Below are 23,346 nucleotides of genomic sequence, written 5' to 3'. Positions count from 1 at the left end.
GTTTTGCTGTTTGGGCAGCAACATAGCTGATGATGGCTGAAGTAGAGAGGATATAAACTGTAGACTGGGAATGGCAAGCAACATTTTTCTGTGGAAGAGAATTTGTTAAGACAGAATACAGATTTAAGTGTTATAAAGTCTTTCTAAAGATAATTGTTTGGAGTGTAACCTTGTATGGAAATGAAATGGGGATGATAAGCCGGTTCAGTCTTTCAATGCACGTGTTGTTATGTTAACCAGCGACCTAGAAACGACGGAGAGGCTCCATTCCCACCGCAGCCGCAGTGGTCCGCAACCCTATGATGACTATCGCAGTCCACTTCAACGTCTCACACCAGACGAGTGTAGCCCCTATGTTTGCGTGGTAGAATAATGGTGGTGTACGCGCCCGGCTGATTTGTGCCGGGGACCGGCACTCCTTCCCGCCCGGAAAGCCGCGTGTTAGACCCCACGGCCAACCGGGTGGGCTTCAATGCTCTTAGTGAGTTACTAGTCTTCATACCAACTAATAAGTTTAATCTGCTAAGACCTTAACTTTACTGTATATTGTTTGGGGAGACATGTAATTTGGAATGTCCAGATATGCAATAATAAAGCTAATGCACATATCGTCGCACCAGGAATTGTATATACAGAAACGCACACTGTAGTGTTTAATAAAAAAAAAAGTAAAATAAGAAGAGAAGAAAAGAAAAAGAAAAAAAGGGTGAAAATGTGAGAAGAAATCGTAAGTGAAAATGTTTTTTTTTAAATCGTTAATGACCGTGAAAAAAGGGAAAGAATGAAAAGCAAATCGGACTTCGTATTACAGAAAATCTATCGGACTTCGTTATTCGGAAAAGCTATTGTTGGGGTGGTCCTTGTGGCGTTTTTGAGCAAAAGTTAAACCAATTTCCACTATAAAAATTTTTGAAAAAGAACAGAGAACAACAAAATGTAACTGACAGGGGGAAATGGCGTAGCTTTGAGTTCATTCTTTACCAGGTTAACATGTCTTCTTTCGGGCGGCGTCCAGGTCTTCAAAAATCTCCTTCATTTCTGCATGAAAAAACTGCTCCGAAATCTTGCAATAGTCCAGGAATCACTAATTTATACCAATTAAAATCATCTTGATACTGTATGCAATTTAATTCACTTTGCTACTTCCATCATCCGAATTTCTTAACAACTTCCACAATGTCTACACATTACAATCAGATCAAGATTAGCCGTTAAGTTTTTTACATCAGCACCAGATCACGTCTGCCTTAAGCTACCGCATCAAGAGACAATTGAAACGGAATAAAAAAAACAAAAAAAGTTTACAATTTTAGTAGTTTCTCTGCCGTCGAGCGCTCATACCGCTGCGACGAGATATTTTTTATCTGAGGGAACGAGTGTAGCGTGGCGAAATTCAAAGTCCCGCTACAACACAGGTATACATGCGTGCATGTTAAGAATATTGTGGAAATTCTGAAACTTTACTTAATTTTTAGTGTGCGGCTTGGTATTTACCTCTCTCTTCATGTTGACTTCCTCTTCGAAGAACTGAATTTTAAAATGCATGTCCTAATTGCTTTGGGAGAAGGAAATTAGGACGTAACTCAGTAGTAGAATGAAAACTTGAGACTTTTACTTAACCCAATACTGAGACAAGAAGTCGCAAATGTCTTTCTTGCACCAGCTCAGAAGACCAACAGACACTGAGAATGGTGAGAAAAGACAAATGAGGTACATAAGAAAAATTATGGTTTTCCCTTCAACTATCTTACTCAGATAATTGTACCTCCATACACATCTTTGCTGCATGGGGCTGGCATGAATGTTTATTTATAAGTGTAGGCCATTTAAAGAGCTTAAACAGTGGTACCCCTCAGTCACTGTATACTGGCGGGATCCAGGTCACTGGATGTCAGTATATGCTATTTGCTCCTTTTTTGTACTTTACATTCTTGGCCAGTCATGCTACTGAGGCCTTTATTCATGGCCAAGTTTGTCATTTACTCCCTGAACATGTCATTACATAATATATATATATATATATATATATAACTCCGCCATTGCCGGTCCCAAGCCCGGATGAGAAAGGAGGAGGGTTAGAGGATGGGCCAACCCCCCATCCTCTGTAAAAAAAGACTCTGGTTAAAGAAAAAGACAAAAGGAAAAACTGGACGGATCAAAATGGTGACGAAACTGGATACGTAAATGGATTTTCTGGATTTAGAATTGGAACATGGAATGTAAGGTCAATCATGACGGGGGGAATGAAACAACTTGGAGGAGAACTGAGTAAATATCAATGCATAGTGGCAGCAATTCAAGAAACAAGACTTCCTCAGGGTGTTATGAAGATTGGAGATACTCACACGCTCTTTAACAGCAATGAGCTAAGCCCAGCCTGGACTTCTGGAGTTGGTTTTGCTGTACACAATAAAATGATATCGGCTGTCAACAAATGGTCTCCTGTAAACGACCGAATCTGTTGGATGATTCTACACGCTAAACCATATAAGATCTGCCTAGTCAACTGTCATGCCCCATCAGAGGATGCCGATGAAGAAACAAAGAATAACTTCTATCTAGAACTAGAGAATGTAGTAGACAAACTCCCAAGACACTCAATTCAGTTGATAATGGGAGACTTCAATGCCCAAGTGGGAAGAGAAGTGCAGTATCGACCAACGATAGGGCCTGATAGTATCCATGAAACAAGCAACGAGAATGGTATCAAGTTAACTAACTTTGCCGATACAAGGAGAATGATCGTTAGAAGCACATACTTCCCCCGCAAAGCAGTGCATAAAGTAACCTGGATATCCCCAGATGGAAGTACGATGAACCAGATCGATCACGTTCTTGTTGACCGAAGACATCATTGTAGTGTCGAACATGTAAGATCCTTTCGCGGGGCAGATATGAATTCAGATCATTTCTTAGTGGTAGTCAAACTACGTCTGAAACTTTCAACCATGTGGAGAAGAAATTCTGAAATGATGGTCCGCTTCGACAAGAATAAGTTGAAAGATGTAGAAGTGAGACAGCGCTATCAAGAAAAAATTGCAGAACATCTCACAATATCAGAGAACCCTACCAGTGTGGAGAACGCATGGCTGCTGCTGAGGAATGCAGTGTTAGAAAGTGCAAATGAAGAACTAGTTTGCGATGCAAAACGAAGAAGTAAACCTTGGTTCGATGAACAATGTCGAGAATCTGTTGAGATTAGATCAGCGAAGAGGATACAATGGCTACAGCAACTCTCGGAAGAAGCAAGGGTAGCTTACTACGAAGCGAGGCGTAATACGGACCAACTCATGAGAAAGAAGAAACGGGACCACCACAAAAGTCTGTTGATTGCAGTCGAAGAAGCAAAGTCGTCACGCTCGTTTTTCCAGGCCTCAAGATTCGCCAGAGGCGCATACAGACAACGTACATTGGTCCTAACGAATGAGACGGGTGAAGTTGTACCGCCAGAAGAGCAAGCAACCCTATTTAAAAAACATTTTGAAAACCTATTGAATCCCGACAACCCACCTGTAGGGACAACACAGACGGATGCCCGTTTTGACAGAGTTGAAGTCCCTGAACCATCTGAGGAAGAAATCAGTGTTGCCCTAAAAGCACTCAAGAACAACAAGGCTCCAGGAGGTAGTGGTATCACAGCTGAGATGCTTCGCTTGGGAGGGGAAACACTGGTGGGTGCTTTGAAACGATTAATTTCTACCATCTGGGAAGCAGAAGCAATTCCTGAGGAATGGAAGGGAGCAATCATATGTCCCATATTCAAGAAGGGAGATGCTACTCATGTATCCAACTACCGAGGGATTTCGTTACTTGAAATTGGCTACAAAGTTTTTACAACACTGCTACTAAACCGCATGAAACCACTGGCTGAAGGAATTGTAGGGACCTATCAATGTGGGTTCGTTGCTGGACGATCGACAATTGATCACATATTTACTCTGAGGCAGTTGATAGAAAAATTCTACGAATTCAATAAGGATCTACACCTCATCTTCATCGATTTTCGACAAGCTTATGACAGCATTGACCGCGCCACGTTATGGGAAACGTTAGAGGAACTTGGCATCCCATCAAAATACATCCGCTTAATTGCTGCTTGCTACTCTCAGTCTACGGCCCAAGTGCGGTTTGGTAATCAACTATCACCATCATTCAGTGTACAAAATGGATTGAGACAAGGAGATCCATTGGCGCCAATATTATTCAATTTGGCCCTGGAAAAAGTAAGCCGTGACACTTGTCGAACCAGAGAGATGGAGATGGTGGGAGCAGACACAATCTTGGCATTTGCTGATGATGTTGTGATCCTTGGTGACACTCTAGAGCAAGTACGCAGTGATACCTCCCGATTCCTCCACAATGCAGAGAAAATTGGGCTGGTGGTGAACGATGGAAAAACTAAATATCTTGTTGTATCACGCCGCCGAGATCTCCCTCCTTCCATTGATGTCGACAGGCATACCTTCGAACGAGTTGAAGAGTCCAAGTACCTGGGCTCCATACTAACAAATAAAAGTGAAGTAACGAAAGAAGTACAGCAACGTATAACAAATGCTAATCGCATGTTCTTTAGCCTGAACAATCTTTTCAGATCTCGGCTGATATCGCAGAAAAACAAGATCCACCTATACACGACACTGGTGAGACCAGTACTTCTATACGGCTGTGAAACTTGGGCAACATCAGCAACAACAGAAGAAGCAATATGTGCATTTGAAAGGAAGGTACTTCGGAAGATATATGGACCCATCTACAATGCCATGGAAGGTAAATGGGAACGAAGAAAAAAAGAAGATTTATACCAGCGGTATGGAAAGCCACACATTGGACGAATGTTGGCGCAGAAGAGACTCCAATGGTTTGGCCACATCCTACGGGCAGACGGATCCCTTCCAAACAGAGTCCTCCACTCTCAACCCACAGGAAAACGCCCTAGAGGACGCCCAAGAACTCGATGGAAGGATAGGATAACAACGATCCTGAAAGAAGTGGAACCAGCAGCCGTGGAGGAGGACGCCAACGACCGGATGAGATGGACTGCCATCTGCAACAGCTCCCTCCTCTCGTGTAATTGACAGACACTGCGTGTGTGTTTTTTTTTTTGTTTCTGTAATATATCCCTCTTGCCTTTTAAACCTTTGATTGAATGCCCTGTTTATTTTTCGTTTTTCTTTAAGCTGTAATGTATATATATATATATATATATATATATATATATATATATATAAAATTTTATTTCCTGTACACTTTACAGGCTATTTCTACTACTATTTACATTTTTTTTTCTTAAAGGTTGTGTCAACAGGCACATTCAAATTCATAGTCTGTAATTTGATGGTTGGGATCCAACCGCCGCTATTACGGCATTGTCCAGTGCGTGCAACTCGTGTGACACATGATGTGCACGGACTTGTGTTTGTTATTGCTACAGTTAAGCTAAGGTGTCCATGAGTGCACTACAGTTTTGCTTGTTTACCCATAGTCAATAAAAGTATTCATCCCATTGCTGCAACGTTGTGTGCTGAGGATTGTGCATAGTGGAAGGTGAGGAGGTTAATCATTTGCGGCCCAGGCATTTGTTCCAGTAAGAACCCACATGTCTCAGTGGTTGAACCAGGCTTGTGCTATCAGCAACCTGAAGACACTTGAGTGGGTTCAAGGTAAGTCTCCAGGGCCTTTATTCATTAATATACACCCTCTCTGTGGTAGAACGTCTTGTCGGAAGCCGAATCCAGTAAGGATATAAATATTTGTTCCTACCCAGCGCTGGTACAGGTTTTTTACAGAAACATACGGAATTATGGATTTCAGACCTTCTCAAGATGTTCATAGCAAATTTACAGTTTTAGTTGTCATACGCAGTACTGGATAACATACACAATTTTTACATTCCATCATTGTTATGGTAACCTAAGTATTTACATGGTAAAATATATTGACAAACCTGGTTTGAATATTTCTTACTCCATACATATACATTTTCACATGGCATTACATTTTTACATGGCATTTACATTTCTTTACATGAATGCTGTACAAAAATTTACATAAACACTGCACAGAAATTATGCATACAAGACAGTTAATATTATGAACCTCTGTTGTGATTTTATGTTGCATTACATCTTTCGTCCCCCCCCCTCCCCCCCTCTTTCTCCCAATGAACCATGGACCTTGCCGTTGGTGGGGAGGCTTGCGTGCCTCAGCGATACAGATGGCTGTACTGTTGATGCAACCACAACGGAGGGGTATCTGTTGAGAGGCCAGACAAACGTGCGGTTCCTGAAGAGGGGCAGCAGCCTTTTCAGTAGTTGCAGGGGCAACAGTCTGGATGATTGACTGATCTGGCCTTGTAACACTAACCAAAACGGCCTTGCTGTGCTGGTACTGCGAACGGTTGAAAGCAAGGGGAAACTACAGCCGTAATTTTTCCCGAGGGCATGCAGCTTTACAGTATGGTTAAATTATGATGGCGTCCTCTTGGGTAAAATATTCCGGAGGCAAAATAGTCCCCCATTCGGATCTCCGGGTGGGGGCTACTCAAGAGGACGTCGTTATCAGGAGAAAGAAAACTGGCGTTCTATGGATCGGAGTGTGGAATGTCAGATCCCTTAATCGGGCAGGTAGGTTAGAAAATTTAAAAAGGGAAATGGATAGGTTAAAGTTGGATATAGTGGGAATTAGTGAAGTTCGGTGGCAGGAGGAACAAGACTTTTGGTCAGGTGATTACAGGGTTATAAACACAAAATCAAATAGGGGTAATGCAGGAGTAGGTTTAATAATGAAGGAATGCGGGTAAGCTTCTACAAACAGCATAGTGAACGCATTATTGTGGCCAAGATAGACACGAAGCCTACGCCTACGACAGTAGTACAAGTCTATATGCCTACTAGCTCTGCAGATGACGAAGAAATTGAAGAAATGTATGATGAGATAAAAGAAATTATTCAGGTAGTGAAGGGAGATGAAAATTTAATAGTCTTGGTTGACTGGAATTTGATAGCAAGAAAAGGAAGAGAAGGAAACGTAGTAGGTGAATATGGATTGGGGTTAAGAAATGAAAGAGGAAGCCGCCTGGTGGAATTTTGCACAGAGCACAACTTAATCATAGCTAACACTTGGTTCAAGAATCATAAAAGAAGGCTGTATACATCGAAGAAGCCTGGAGATACTGATACGTTTCAGACAGATTATGTAATGGTAAGACAGAGATTTAGAAACCATGTTTTAAATTGTAAGACATTTCCAGGGGCAGACGTGGACTCTGACCACAATCTATTGGTTATGAACTGTAGAATTTAAGGAGATGGGACCTGGATAAACTGAAAGAACCAGAGGTTGTACATAGTTTCAGTGAGAGCATAAGGGAACAATTGACAGGAATGGGGGAAAGAAATACAGTAGAAGAAGAATGGGTAGCTTTGAGGGATGAAATAGTGGAGGCAGCAGAGGATCAAGTAGGTAAAAAGACGAGGGCTAGTAGAAATCCTTGGGTGACAGAAGAAATATTGAATTTAATTCACGAAAGGAGAAAATATAAAAATGCAGTAAATGAAGCAGGCAAAAAGGAATACGAACATCTCAAAAATGAGATCGACAGGAAGTGCAAAATGGCTAAGCAGGGATGGCTAGAGGACAAATGTAAGGCTGTAGAGGCTTATCTCACTAGGGGTAAGATAGATTCTGCCTACAGGAAAATTAAAGAGACCTTTGGAGCTCAGATGGAAACCCAGTTCTAAGCAAAGAAGGGAAAGCAGAAATGTGGAAGGAGTATATAGAGGGTCTATACAAGGGCAATGTTATAGAAGTGGAAGAGGATGTAGATGAAGATGAAATGGGAGATATGATACTGCGTGAAGAGTTTGATAGAGCACTGAAAGACCTAAGTCGAAACAAGGCCCCGGGAGTAGACAACATTCCATTAGAACTACTGACAGCTTTAGGAGAGCCAGTCCTGACAAAACTCTACCATCTGGTGAGCAAGATGTATGAGTCAGACGAAATACCCTCAGACTTCAAGAAAAATATAATAATTCCAATCCCAAAGAAAGCAGGTGTTGACAGATGTGAAAATTACCGAACTATCAGTTTAATAAGTCACGGCTGCAAAATACTAACGCGAATTCTTTACAGACAAATGGAAAAACTGGTAGAAGCCGACCTCGGGGAAGATCAGTTAGGATTCCATAGAAATATTGGAACACGTGGGCAATACTGACCTTACGACTTATCTTAGAAGAAAGATTAAGGAAAGGCAAACCTACATTTCTAGCATTTGTACACTTAGAGAAAGCTTTTGACAATGTTGACTGGAATACTCTCTTTCAAATTCTGAAGGTGGCAGGGGTAAAATACAGGGAGCGAAAGGCTGTTCGCAATTTGTACAGAAACCAGATGGCAGTTATAAGAGTCGAGGGGTATGAAAGGGAAGCAGTAGTTGGGAAGGGAGTGAGACAGGGTTGTAGCCTATCCCCGATGTTATTCAATCTGTATATTGAGCAAGCAGTAAAGGAAACAAGAAAAATTCGGAGTAGGTATTAAAATCCATGGAGAAGAAATAAAAACTTTGAGGTTCGCCAATGACATTGTAATTCTGTCAGAGACAGCAAAGGACTTGGAAGAGCAGTTGAACGGAATGGACAGTGTCTTGAAAGGAGGATATAAGATGAACATCAACAAAAGCTAAACAAGGATAATGGAATGTAGTCATATTAAATCGGGTGATGTTGAGGGTATTAGATTAGGAAATGAGACACTTAAAGTAGTAAAGGAGTTTTGCTATTTGGGGAGCAAAATAACTGATGATGGTCGAAGTAGAGAGGATATAAAATGCAGACTGGCAATGGCAATGAAAGCGTTTCTGAAGAAGAGAAATTTGTTAACATGAAGTATAGATTTAAGTGTCAGGAAGTCGTTTCTGAAAGTATTTGTATGGAGTGTAGCCATGTATGGAAGTGAAACATGGACGATAAATACACTCCTGGAAATGGAAAAAAGAACACATTGACACCGGTGTGTCAGACCCACCATACTTGCCCCGGACACTGCGAGAGGGCTGTACAAGCAATGATCACACGCACGGCACAGTGGACACACCAGGAACCGCGGTGTTGGCCGTCGAATGGCGCTAGCTGCGCAGCATTTGTGCACCGCCGCCGTCAGTGTCAGCCAGTTTGCCGTGGCATACGGAGCTCCATTGCAGTCTTTAACACTGGTAGCATGCCGCGACAGCGTGGACGTGAACCGTATGTGCAGTTGACGGACCTTGAGCGAGGGCGTATAGTGGGCATGCGGGAGGCCGGGTGGACGTACCGCCGAATTGCTCAACACGTGGGGCGTGAGGTCTCCACAGTACATCGATGTTGTCGCCAGTGGTCGGCGGAAGGTGCACTTGCCCGTCGACCTGGGACCGGACCGCAGCGACGCTAGGATGCACGCCAAGACCGTAGGATCCTACGCAGTGCCGTAGGGGACCGCACCGCCACTTCCCAGCAAATTAGGGACACTGTTGCTCCTGGGGTATCGGCGAAGACCATTCGCAACCGTCTCCATGAAGCTGGGCTACGGTCCCGCACACCGTTAGGCCGTCTTCCGCTCACGCCCCAACATCGTGCAGCCCGCCTCCAGTGGTGTCGCGACAGGCGTGAATGGAGGGACGAATGGAGACGTGTCGTCTTCAGCGATGAGAGTCGCTTCTGCCTTGGTGCCAATGATGGTCGTATGCGTGTTTGGCGCCGTGCAGGTGAGCGCCACAATCAGGACTGCATACGACCGAGGCACACAGGGCCAACACCCGGCATCATGGTGTGGGGAGCGATCTCCTACACTGGCCGTACACCACTGGTGATCGTCGAGGGGACACTGAATAGTGCACGGTACATCGAAACCGTCATCGAACCCATCGTTCTACCATTCCTAGACTGGCAAGGGAACTTGCTGTTCCAACAGGACAATGCACGTCCGCATGTATCCCGTGCCACCCAACGTGCTCTAGAAGGTGTAAGTCAACTACCCTGGCCAGCAAGATCTCCGGATCTGTCCCCCATTGAGCATGTTTGGGACTGGATGAAGCGTCGTCTCACGCGGTCTGCACGTCCAGCACGAACGCTGGTCCAACTGAGGGGCCAGGTGGAAATGGCATGGCAAGCCGTTCCACAGGACTACATCCAGCATCTCTACGATCGTCTCCATGGGAGAATAGCAGCCTGCATTGCTGCAAAAGGTGGATATACACTGTACTAGTGCCGACATTGTGCATGCTCTGTTGCCTGTGTCTATGTGCCTGTGGTTCTGTCAGTGTGATCATGTGATGTATCTGACCCCAGGAATGTGTCAATAAAGTTTCCCCTTCCTGGGACAATGAATTCACGGTGTTCTTATTTCAATTTCCAGGAGTGTAGTTTGGACAAGAAGAGAATAGAAGTTTTCGAAATGTGGTGCTACAGAAGAATGCTGAAGATTAGATGGATAGATCACATAACTAATGAGGAGGTACTGAATAGAATTGGGGAGAAGAGGAGTTTGTGGCACAACTTGACTAGAAGAAGAGATCGGTTGGTAGGGATCACGAATTTAGTATTGGAGGGCAGAGTGGAGGGTAAAAATCGTAGAGGGAGACCAAGAGATGAATACACTAAGCAGATTCAGAAGGATGTAAGCTGCAGTACGTACTGGGAAATGAAGAAGCTTGCACAGGATAGAGTAGCATGGAGAACTGCATCAGACGAATCTCAGGACTGAAGACCACAACAACAACATCTTTTGTTTTTACATTATCTTTATCACATTTTGCTGTTGGGTATTACCCTATTGAATATTTATTTGTGAGCAATCTGTATTCATATTGTCTTCTTACTTTGACATTATACATTTTTCAATCTCATTTTCCAGTTTTGACAAAATATTGGAATACAGCATTATCACAATGTGTGTAAGTGTTTTTTGATACTCTGCACCTAATGTGAATATCCATCATTACAGATGCAGAGGAAGGAAAGCTTTATAACATGAAATCATGATAAGCCTACATAACTACTCTTAATTATGCCTCTAACAAGTTTATTAAGATGTGACCTCTGGTCTACAGGAAATGAACTATGGACAGGAGAAAGCATTCAGTTTTTATTCTACTACTGCATCACAAGAGAACTATTGACAGCACCATTTCATGACTTGTGTTAATCCACTTAGGTTGTGTTTACTATTTACTGATTCATTTTGACAGCACAATATTGTGTCATCATCAGTAGTAAACAGTGCACTCAGTTCCAGTGACTTATACTTCCCTCTGCTATATGATATCTGTAGTAGCCACCAGAAAGATCGCGGGAGGCGCACATGGGCACGGCGCGTCACGGGCGGTAGTTGCCGCAAGTAGAGTCCCGTCCACCAGAGGGCACGCGAGAATTCGGACGCGACCTCTGCCGGCGTAACAACAAGAACAACAACAACTACTCCGGCAGCACGGGCCGTGCCGAGTCAGTCAACATCGGGCATGCCTAGGACAAAGTCCCGGTCTACGCTAAGTGAAGTGCGACGTAAACGTGAACAGTGTTACTACACAATTGGCGACGAGTAGGGTCGTTCTTTCGCGTGTTGCGTCGTTGTTCCGGTTTCGCAGTTTCTCCACGGCATGGAGGATTTGGTACGGGTTTTGGTGGCGCAGCAGACGGAGCTCATGGCCACCATGAAACAAGTGCTTCCGGCGTTGCTCTCCACGCCGTCTGCTCCGGCGCAGTTCCCTCCTCCCTTTCCCCCGTATGACGAGACGGCGGAGGATTGGGACGCATATGAACATCGCCTTCGGCAGCATTTCCAGGCGCTTCATGTTGCCGAGGCGGAGGTATGTCGTGCTCTCTTCTTGTCTTGGATATCTCCCTCGCTGTATCAAGTTTTGCGGCAGCTAGCGCCGTTGCAGGAACCCTCGTCCTTGACTTTTGACGCATTGTGTTCGTTGCTGTCTTCCTATTATCGCCGCCGCACGCATGTTGTGGCGGCTAGGGTCGAGTTCTATCAATGCAAGAAACAGCCCCATCAGTCTTACCGGGCGTGGGCCGCTACCCTGCACGGTCTTAGTCGCAAGTGTCATTTTGTCACGGAGCAGTCGCGAGAGTCGTATGCCCACGTTATGGTACGCGACGCCATTGTTCGTTCGGCCCCTGATAGGGAGGTCCGGCAACGGGCCCTGCAGTTAGAAGACCCTTCCCTCGAGGAAGTTCTGTCCATTGCTCAATCGTATGAAGTCTCTCACGCGGCAGGTCAACAGCTGGAAGCGTGGTGCGACGTCGCGGAGGTTCAGGGTGGCGCGGCCGCGTCCACTGTGTCCGGGGTGGACGACGTGCGAGCGGTACAATCCGGCCGTTACGGCCGCTCCCGCACGGCGCGTAAACAGAATTCCGGCCGCCGGCCCCTGTTGCCGTCCTGTGCGTCGTGCTATATACATCACGATCGGTCAGCGTGCCCCCAGCGTTGGGCCGTTTGTCGCAAATGTAATAAAAAAGGTCACATTGCTAAAGTTTGCCGCTCAGCCTCAAAGGCATCGAAGGAAGCAAGTACAGCGGACATGGACGTTGACATTCAGGAAGTTTCATCGGGCCAGGCTCCCGACGCATCGGCCCACAAACTCTTTATTGAGGTGTCGGTTCGGTCGCGCCGGTTACAACTGCAAGTAGATACGGGGGCGGCAGTTTCGTTGTTGAATGCACAAACTTATTCCGACCTTGGATCGCCCCCGTTGGCGCCAGTTTACCGGCGTCTACGCGGTTATGGTAAACAGTTCATTCCCCTACTGGGTCAATTCACTGCCGACGTGACTTACAAATCAGTCACTCGGCCTATTACTTTTATTGTTGTCAGTGATGCGAGCTCCGCTAACCTTTTTGGCCTGGATGCCTTTCAGGCTTTCGGTTTTTCTATTGCTGACACCATACAGTTGGTCTCAGAAGACGTTCCCTATCACTCATTGGAATCTTTGATCTCAGACTTTCCAGATATTTTTGAGGAGGGCCTGGGGCGTGTTTCCGATTTTGAAGCTCACTTAACGTTGAAGGCGTCGGCTCGCCCGCGTTTTCTACGCGCGAGACAGATCCCCTTGGCTCTCCGCCCTCAGGTAAAGGAAGAGCTAGACCGGCTGACAGCCCTAGGGGTCGTTCTTCCCGTTTCTTCCAGTGAGTGGGCTTCGCCCCTCGTTATTGTCAAGAAGCCCTCAGGAAACTTACGTCTTTGTGGCGATTTCAAGGCCACCATTAATTCCCAATTGGTGGTGGACACCTATCCTTTGCCTCGTGCTGATGAATTGTTCTCCGCCGTGGCGGGTGGCCAATATTTTTCGAAAATCGATCTGTCGGAGGCTTATCATCAGATACCTCTTGATCAGGACTCCAAACGGCTGGCGGTCGTCAACACCCCGTTTGGCCTTTACCAATACCAGCGGTTGGCTTTTGGAATATCCAGTGCCCCGGCGATATTCCAGCGTTATCTTGAGCATGTCACGTCGACAATCCCTCATTGTATTAATTACCTGGATGACATAATTGTAACAGGCCGCAGCACGAAGGAACACTTGCACAACCTTCGCACCCTCTTTCTCAAATTCAGGTCTGTGGGCTTGCGTTGCAACCTGCGTAAGTCAACCTTCTTCCAACCGTCCATTGAGTATGTGGGCTACACCATATCTCGGCATGGCATACAGTCACTAGGAAGTTTGGTCCAAGGTATCGTCAACCTTCCTCGGCCCACTTCGCTGAAAGAGTTACAAGCCTTTTTAGGCAAGATAGCCTATTACCACCGGTTCATTCCCAGGGCTTCCACTATAGCCCACCCCCTGTACTGCCTTCTGCACAAGGGTGTTCCTTTTGATTGGTCGCCTGCATGCGAGCGAGCATTCACCTCGTTGAAGGGCCTCCTCACTTCAGCCCCTTGTTTGGCTACTTTTGATCCCCGTAAGCCGTTGGTCCTGGCTACAGATGCTTCGCAGTATGGGGTGGGGGCGGTCCTGGCCCATCGCAACACAGACGGTTCCGAGCAACCACTGGCGTTTGCGTCTAAAACGCTTAGTCCCGCGCAGGCCCATTACTCCCAGGTGGAAAAAGAGGCTTTGGCCATTGTCTACGCTGTTACCAAGTTTCACCCTTTCTTGTACGGCACGAAGTTTCAGTTAATCACTGACCATAAGCCGTTAATATCGTTATTTGGCCCCACCTCTCAGATTCCGGATAGGGCGGCCCACAGACTACAGCGCTGGGCCTTGTTCCTCTCTAAGTACCATTATGACATTCATTTTCGCCCTACAGGACAGCACGCCAACGCCGACGCTCTTTCCCGTCTTCCGGTGGGCCCGGATCCTACGTTCGATCGAGAGGAGATTATGTGTTTTCATTTGGATGTGGCATCCCGCCAAGCAGTTGATGGCTTTCCGATCACTAGTTCTCGAGTCGCCAGGGAAACGGCGGCTGACCCGGTTCTCCGGCAAGTAGTTCGCCTCATTCAGCAGGGGTGGTCCTCCCGCCCTTCAGGCAGGGCCTCGGACCCTCTTCGTAATTATTTTCTTCTACGAGACCGCCTCTCGGTCTTGGAAGGTGTTCTCCTTCTGGCTACCGATGATACAGCTCCTCGCGTGGTTGTTCCTGCAGGTTTACGAAGGGAGGTCCTCACGTTATTACATGCGGGGCACTGGGGTGTTTCCCGTACTAAAACCTTTGCTCGCAGACATGTGTACTGGCCCGGTATTGACAGAGAAATTGAGCACTTGGTGGCCGCCTGTTCCCAGTGTGCGAGCCAACAAGCATCTCCCAGGGCAGCGTTCTCTTCATGGCCGCCGGCAACACAAGCATGGGAACGTGTTCACATCGATTTTGCGGGCCCGTTTCTCAATGGCTTTTGGCTCATTGTCATTGATGCTTATTCCCGATTCCCATATGTGGTTCGCTGCTCCTCAACCACTTCAGAAGTTGCAATCCAGGCACTAGCAAAAATCTTTTCTGTGGAAGGTCTGCCAATCACCCTGGTCTCGGACAATGGACCGCAGTTTCTTTCGCAGACCTTCCAGGATTTTTGTAGGCACTTCGGTATTCGGCACGTTTGCTCTCCCCTCTTCCATCCACAATCGAATGGGGAAGCCGAGCGCATGGTGCGCACATTTAAGACGCAGATGAAAAAGTATGTGCACGAATTTCCTGCAGAGGAAGCCTTGACGTTTTTCTTGACGGCATACCGGACCACACCAATGGGCGACCGCAGCCCCGCAGAGCTCCTCCATGGGCGTCAACCTAGGACTCTGCTGCACCTCCTCCGGCCTGGTCCTCGCCAGTCTTCACAAAACGAAGTACCTGGCTTTCCACTGGGTCTGTCGGTCTGGGCCCGTGGGTTTGGTCGCAATCCACGTTGGATACCGGCGGTGGTCCTGCGCCGAAATGGCCGCCGGCTCTATACCTTGCAGGCGGGGGATCGGGTGGTACGTCGTCACCAAAATCAGCTACGTCAACGTTCGGGCACCCACCCTCCGACCTCTCGGACACCGGCTTCCCCATTGCCGGCACCTGTATTGGTTTCACAGGGGACGTTACCTCCTCTCCCCGCTGTGACTCTGCCGCACTGCGATGGTTCTCAGCCTTGGCAGCCTCCAGTAGCTCCAGCACCGGCATCGCCATCATTCGAGATGCCCCAGCGAGAGCCGGCCCCCCTCGCAGGTTCGGTTTCTCAGGGGGCTAGTTCACCTGTGGTTGTCCCTTCCCCTTCATCCCCACCACTGGGTCTTGCCCCTCCCGAGGTGGAACGGGATCCGGAGTTCAACAGCTTGTCACCCGTTCTGTCCCGAGCTCCGGTTGTGGGACGACGGGGGCCTCTTCGTGTGGGTCACTTCCAGGCGTATTCGAAGGTTCCAGCTCGAGGGTTGGCAGATCCCCTCGACTCCGGCCATCCAATGGATGTGGAGGTCATCGCTCCTGCCCGACGCTCCACCTTCCGACGCCGTGGATCACAGTGGCTTCACCCCCCGAAGGAGGAGGAGTGTAGTAGCCACCAGAAAGATCGCGGGAGGCGCACATGGGCACGGCGCGTCACGGGCGGTAGTTGCCGCAAGTAGAGTCCCGTCCACCAGAGGGCACGCGAGAATTCGGACGCGACCTCTGCCGGCGTAACAACAAGAACAACAACAACAACTCCAGCAGCACGGGCCGTGCCGAGTCAGTCAACATCGGGCATGCATAGGACACAGTCCCGGTCTACACTAAGTGAAGTGCAACGTAAACGTGAACAGTGTTACTACAATATCACTCTTCTGTATTCTGTTGCGCATGAATATGTCTTTACAAGAATTGTGCGAATGAACAAGTGTAAAACAATGTTGAGACAAGTTGTGTTCACGTGCAGATATACTGTGATACTTCTTGCTTGCTTTCTTCTCAGTCACGTGGACTTGTAATGTGTGGTATGACCCCTTTTTGTTTGGTAGCACAGGATCTAAGTTCAACTCTTTTATACATCTGGCATACTGTAGTTTTTTCATACATGCATTCACACCACCATACTCACACATTTTTCTATACGTACTTATTTTCGGTGTGGCCCTTATACTTTGGTACCAAACAGTAAACTATTGTGTTACGAATTGTATCCAGGACGTAACTGCATCATTCACTGGAAGGACACTTAAACATTATCTTGAAACTAAGTGTATAGTTGCTAACTGGCTGCTAATGCATCTCGCTTCCAATATTCGAATTTTAAATTTCTATCAGTATGCAGTTCATTCTTATCAGGTTTTCTTTTGTTTACGAATTGTAAGAGTGCACACGGTCGTACTGCAGTTGTCGTTTTGACTTACCTTTTCGCACCTGGAAAGAAAAGTGTTGTCGTAAGTGAGACACAATCCTATCTTCCGTAGTACACTCAATAGTTAGTTTATATTGCTTAATTACTCGTGTAGATATCCCCTTTCATGTAGTGTGTAAATAGTCACTTGTATAAAAGTAGTAATTGTCATAGACTGCAGCTAATTTTCTGTAAATTGTGTGTACTTCGTCCTCTGTATATGTGTATTCCTTAGCTTAGTTCTTCGTAATTTCTTAATCTTACTTTAGTTCTGTAGTGTAGGGGTTTTATTTCCTTGCGGGTCAACTCATATTATAAAGTTTTCTCTAAATGTAGATTACTTGGCGTTTCTTTGCTAAGCCGCGATCACTGTCTCGCAGCGATCTGTTGGCTTACATTTTGCTGTGCGCATGTGTGGCGGTTGTCAGCCTTAAAGCTAGCTACTGTGTGTGCGCAGTTCTGTCCTCACTCCGTTTTGCTGCTTATATGCACTGCATATCTACACTGAAGCTCCAAAGAAACTTGTATAGGCATGCGTATTCAAATACAGAGATATTTAAACAGACAGAGTACGGTGCTGTGGTCGGCAACAGCAAGTGTCTGCCATAGTTGTTAGTTCAGTTTCTGCTGCTACAATGGCAAGTTATCAAGATGTGAGTGAGTTCGAATGTGGTGTTAGATCGATGGGACACAGCATCTCCGAAGTAGCGATGAAGAGGGGATTTTCCTGTACAAGCATGCTGGGCCATCAACAAGTGTCAGTGTGCAAACCATTCACTGAAACATCATTGATACGGGCTTTCGGAACCGAAGGCTCACTGGTGTACACTTGATGACTGCATGACTCGAAGCTTTAACCTCGTCTGAACCTGTCAACACTGACATATTGGACTGTTCATGTCTGGAAATATGTTGCCTGGTTGGACAAGTCTCGTTTCAAATTGAATCAAGTGGATGGACGTGTATGGGTTTGGAGACAACCCTCATGAATCCGTGGACCCTGCATGTCAGCAGGGGACTATTCAAGCTGGTGGAGGCTCTGTAATGGTGTGGGGCATGTGCTGTTGGAGTGATATGGGACCCCTGATACATGTATATGTGGCTGTGACATGTACATAAGCATCCTGTCGGATCACCTGCATCTATTCATGTCCGTGTACATTCTGACAGACTTGAGGAATTCCAACAGGACAATGTGATGCCCCACACATCCACCAAACCCTCCAGACATGATCACTACCAAGCATATCTGCGATGCCTTGCAATGTGCTGTTCAGAAGAGATATCCCCCGCCCCTCATTCCCTTACTGATTTATGGACAGCCCTACAGGATTCACAGTATCAGTTCCGTTGAGCACTACTTCAGAGCCGGCCGGGGTGGCGTGGCAGTACTAGGCGCTACAGTGTGGAACCGTGCGACTGCTACGGTCGCAGGTTCGAATCGTGCCTCGGGCGTGGATGTGTGTGGTGTCCTTAGGTTAGTTAGGTTTAATTAGTTCTACGTTCTAGGGGACTGATGACCTAAGAAGTTAAGTCCCATAGTGCTCAGAGCCATTTGAACCATTTTTGAACTACTTCAGACATTAGTCGAGTCCGTGCCACATCGTATTGTGGGACTTCTGCGTGGTCGTGGGGGCCCTACAGCGATATTATGCAGGTGTACCAGTATCTTTGGCACTTCAGTGTACATCTGTATTCTGCAAACCAGCATGTGGTGCATGGCAGGGAGTACGTCCCATTTTACCAGTTATTAGGGTTTCTTCCTGTTCCATTTGAATATGGAGCGTAGGAAGAATGACTGACTGAAAGCCTCTGTGTGTGTGCAGTAATGATTCTAGTCTTATCCTCACGACCCTTGTGTAAGCGATACATAGGGGACTGTAGTATATCCCTAGACTGATCATTTATAGCTGGTTCTTGAAACTGTGTTAATAGACTTTCTCGGTATACTTTATGTCTGTCCTCAAGAGTCTGCCATTTCATTTCCTTAAGTATCTCTGTGAGACCCTCCCATGGATTAAACAAACCTGTGACCATTCATGCTGCCCTTCTCTGTATACGTTCAATACCCCCTGTTAGTCCTATCTGGTACGAGTCCCAAACACTTGACCAATATTCTAGGATGGGTCACACAAGTGATTTGTAAGCAATGTCTTTACTAGGCTGATTGCACTTCCCTAGTATTCTACCGATAAACCAAAATTTACTACCTGCTTTACCCACAACTGAACCTATGTGATCTTTCCATTTCATATCCCTATGAAGTGTTACACCACGAGTTGACTGATTCCGATAGTCACTCATTGATATTATAGTCGTGAGATACTACTTTTTTACTTTTTGTGAAGTGCACAATTGTGCATTTCTGAACATTTAGAGCAAGTTGCCAATCTCTGCACCATGTTGAAATCTGATCAAGGTCTGACTGAACATTTATGCAGATTCTCTCAGGTAGTGCTTCATTATAGATAACTGCATCATCTGAAAAAAGTCTGAGGTTACTATTAATATTGTCTACAAGGTCATTAATATAGAACATGAACAGCAAGGGTCCCAACACATTTTCCGGGGGCTCACCCGGAGTTACTTCTACATCTGATAATGACTCTTCATCAATATAACATGCTGTGTCCACCCTGCCAAAAAGTCCTCAACCCAGTCACAAATTTCACTTGACAGGCCATGTGATTGTACTTTTGTCGATAAGTGTAGGTATTGATTGCACATGTACTGCATGTTAAAACAACACAGTGTCAAATTAAAGAATTCCTTGCACTGGGCCAAGATAATGTTTTCTGAGCTTCTCTGGCCCATAAACATACACTAAAAATCTTGCATAACTAAAACTTACATCCTAATAAGGCAACACACATGAAACAGGCAGAAATGAAATGTTTCCTTACTACTAAACCTCAATCATAATAAGTGTACTAAAGTGGATAGTAGGTTATCTCTCATATACACTTATATACATTCCTGCAAACCGTGATTTATCAGTGTCAAATTGTGTTCAGTGTACAAATTCACATAAATATTTGTGTGGGTAGAGCTCTTTTTCCTTACCACTGTTTAAGTATAATAACTTATAGGCTCTTGGGTGAGGGAGTTTTGATATAACAAATGGCCTTGTGTACAAAAGTTGGCTCTTGTGATTCAACTTAACAGTACTTTGTCAATTCTGGGTGGATCCTGAAGAGTACTTGCTGTCCATCATGGTACTCTACAGTGCATCCTAATTTGTTATCACACTGTTGTTTTCTGCATTCTGCCTTTTCTTTAATGCTAACCAGTGCCTGACATATTTTTCTCCTCACACAGTGTACTCTTCCCAGGAACCTTGGTAGTGGTTTTTACCAATACATCTATACTTTTCTTATGCCAAACAGCAAATCTGTAGGTGTAAAGTGGGATGAGTTATGTGGGAGATTGTTAACAACTTGCTGGATGGGAGTAACATATTTGATTCACCTTGTGTGTTTGTGAGGGGTGTATATCTGGATAAATCTGTTAAATTCCTTAAATATCTTCCCTATGGGACTTGATTCAGGGTGAATCCGGGATACAAGTGTATGTTTAATGTTGTGAGTATTCATGAACTATATCCAGCAGTTGCCTGTAAAGTATGATGCGTTGTCCATCAACAGTATTTGCTACGGCTTGCCTCCTGGGTAGATAATCCATTGTAATTTTTCTGGTGATGGAGTGTGCAGTCACTGACTGCATGGTGTACAATTTGAAGAAAACGCCATATAGAGCAACAACATATCTTACACCTCTTTTCCCTTGAGGATATGGTGCAGCCTCATCCAAGGAAGCTACTGTAAAGGGTCTTTTAGGCAATATCAGATGTAGTTGCATTCATTTTGACTTATTTGTAAGCTTAGCCTTCTGGCACACAACACATTTCTGTGTTATCTGCAGAACTTTTTGTCTTAAATTTGGATAGTAACACAAGTGCTTATCTTACAAAGGCATTTGGAGATGCCATAGTGTCCCCAAACATTGTGAGTGTATAATGTAAAGCCGTTAATGTGATCCTTCGGTAAACAAACACTCCACTGGATCAGCTCTGGGTGGTGTCGGTGAAACAATACACCGTGGTAAATCATTAAAAAAATTTCCAACCTGTCGTCATTGTTGTGCAGCAATTTTAGCCTCTCCTCTTGCCGTCTGGGACCCTTCTGTTGTAGTTGCTCCATGTTTTTAGACATCCTAACATAGTATGTCTGTTGTGTTTTATCGTTCTGAATTGTTCTCCACAGATTTCAAGAATTCATCTAGACCTTGTAGCCATGATACGGAATCACTAATTACATTTTGATTACCTCTGATATACACAATTTCAAAATCAAATGACCTTAAATACAAACAGGACCTTAGCACTCCTGTATAAGATTTTACATGTGAGAAGGAAGGACAAAGACTGATGGTCACAATACATCTTGGTATGTTTTCCCCACAGGTAATATTTGAACTTTTTGAAAGTCCATATTACCGCAAAAGCTTCCAATTTGCTCACGGAATATGATGGTTTAGCTTCAGATAGAGTCCTACTAGCAACACTAATTATCTTGGAGGTAATGTCCCATTTGTATCAATGATTTGGAATAATCAAGTGCTCAGTCCTTGAGGGGACACATCTGTACACAGACAAAAATCCTGGGTCATGTCAGAATGATGTGAGATATCAGCATTCAAAAGAGCTTCTTTAATCTTGTTACAATCAGTTTCGCATTGCTTGGTCAATAACCAATGGTGGTTGTTCCATAGAAGATTCAGTAGAGCATCACTATTTAAAAGCTGCTGTGGTGTAAATTTTCTGAAGGAAGATACTAAACCAAGATAAACCTTCAACTGTTTCTTATTTTGAGGTACAGGGCAGTGTCTGATAGCATTGAGCTGCTTCTGTTCTGGAAGTATGCCTTGAGATGATATTCTGTGTCTGAGGAATTTAAATCTTTCCTTACCAAAATGTGACTTCCTTAGGTTGGCTGTGAATCCATATTTGAAAAAAGATATAGAAGGCTTTAGCCAAAAGCTGAAGTGTTCTGATAATGCAGGTGTAGCAATCCAGTAAATCAACAACATACACAGTGACTCTACTTAAGAATTCAGGTTGTAAGACTCAATCTAAAGCAGAAATAAATACACCTGCACTGACATTTAAAACATGAGGGAGAACACACAACTCACAGTTTCTGCCCTCGCATATAAAAGCAGTGTACTTAATGCTATCTTCATGTAGTATGATTTGCCAGTACATGGCTTGGAGATCTATTATGGTGAGGTACTTAATGTTATGGAATTTTAGAAGTTGTTCTTCTGGATTTCCAGGCTGACAGGCACAATAATTGCATTCATTCCTCACGTGTCGAGCATGAGGCGTGCACTACCATTCGATTTACTAACCATCAAACTGGGCTACAGTATGGAGGTAAGGATGGCTGTTTTATTTCCCATTTTAGCATTCCATTGATCTCTCTCCTTCTTGGCCCATGGAATGGGGTAAGGTGAAAAGCAGAAGGTTTCATGCGGGTACACCTCCATTTTGTATTTCTATTGTTTGATTATGTAAGGGCATTATTCAGAAACATGAACATAACGTATTAAAAGCTCCTACAGTTCTTCCTTTTGTTCTGCTGTAAGACATGCTGATTCACTCAGCGTGGCGTGCATGATTTCAGGGCCTATTTCCTCTTCCTGTGATTGCTCAGTTCCCTGTGTGTTTACAAATATGACAGTAGGACAGAAGAATTGAATTCAAGTGTCAGAAATGTGTTTAGGTTTGCTTTTTCTGGCATTGGAATTGACTAGGTCTACTGAATATTGTTGGTCGTTCGCCACAAAATGACACTTCCCCTTACCCGTGTCAGTTTGTGCTTGGTACTTTCTGAAAGTGTCCATGTCGATAAGCAGTTTACTTTTAGCCTTTCAACCACAAGAAAAATGCATTGTTAGGAGAAACTATAAATTTCCGTAGCAATTCATGCCAACAATTTTATGCCTTTGGACTTGCCTCTTACAGCTGTTTGAATTTTACAGTTTTGGACAGGAAGTGTTGGTATGTGTCCTTGTTTTTCTAAATAGTCAAGCAGAGCTCCAGTGTCCCATACTATGGGTATCCATAAACCAAGCATTTGTGAACTGGTTACTGCCTGTACTGTGTTTTCATTTTATCTAAACAGTTGGTAATATCCTTATGACATAGGTCATCTTTGATATCACCACAGTTGTCATATCTAAGAAAACAGCTTTTAACTAGATATATGCCCCCATCTCTATTACTAGGGATCGAACGGGTGCCTATCAAGAGTAGTTCCAGTTTTGCGAATTACCCTGAGCACTGACCTCTTCATTAGGGGTAACCTCAACAATTTCCACATTATGCATCTGGTTTTTCTAGTTGGCATCTTGCCCGGCGCTTGTCCCTGGCACCTATTCGAAATGAAATTTTAATTGTTCTGATTACAACCAGGCAGTGGCAGATTATTTGTCACCTGGCTGTTCGAGTCATTGTCTCTAGTTGGCGGCGCATTG

The sequence above is a fragment of the Schistocerca nitens genome, chromosome 1 (genome assembly GCF_023898315.1).
Source record: "Schistocerca nitens isolate TAMUIC-IGC-003100 chromosome 1, iqSchNite1.1, whole genome shotgun sequence".
In the NCBI taxonomy this organism is placed as follows: Eukaryota; Metazoa; Arthropoda; class Insecta; order Orthoptera; family Acrididae; genus Schistocerca; species Schistocerca nitens.
The sequence above is the reverse complement of the archived record's forward strand: the minus strand, read 5'-3'. Positions refer to the sequence as shown.